Source organism: Nicotiana attenuata, unplaced genomic scaffold (genome assembly GCF_001879085.1).
Source record: "Nicotiana attenuata strain UT unplaced genomic scaffold, NIATTr2, whole genome shotgun sequence".
Classification (NCBI taxonomy): Eukaryota; Viridiplantae; Streptophyta; class Magnoliopsida; order Solanales; family Solanaceae; genus Nicotiana; species Nicotiana attenuata.
Window position 1 is genome coordinate 213,549 of NW_017671488.1, and position 736 is coordinate 214,284.

Genomic DNA, 736 nt, shown 5'->3' on the forward strand with positions numbered 1-736 from the left:
AAGAATACACATCTACACCTTATCACCCAGTAGGCAATGGGCAAGCAGAATCAACGAACAAAGTCATAATTAACAATTTGAAGAAACGTTTAGAGGAATCAAAGGGTAATTGGCCTGAAGTGTTACCCGGAGTTTTATGGGCATATCGCACGACAACAAAGACGAGCACAGGTGAAACTCCTTTCTCTTTAGTTTATGGAGCTGAAGAAGTAATCCCAGTTGAAATAGGAGAACCGAGTACAAGATTCTCACAAGCAACACAAGAGTCTAATGATGAAGAGATGCGGGTCAATTTGGATCTACTGGAAGGCAAGAGAGAAGCCGCATTAATAAGAATGCAGCACAAAAATAAGTGATCGAATGATATTACAACAGGAAAGCACGACTGCGATACTTCAAAACTGGGGACTTCGTGCTTAAAAAGGTTTTTCAATCTACAAAGGCAGCCAACGCGGGTAAACTAAGTCCAACCTGGGAAGGACCCTACAGAGTTCGAGATATTGCAGGAAAAGGAGCATACGAGTTGGAAACAATGGACGGGAAGGTCCTTCCTTCACATTGGAATGCAGCTCATTTGAAGAAATACTACTTCTAATGAAAAACCCACGGTCAGGTATCACCATGTTAAATTATATTTTTTGAATTGTTAAAATTTTACTAAAGATTTTAGAGATAGGCAAAACGCTAACCCGTACTAAATGATGAGTCACGACCTGTAAGGCAAAATGGAATAAAC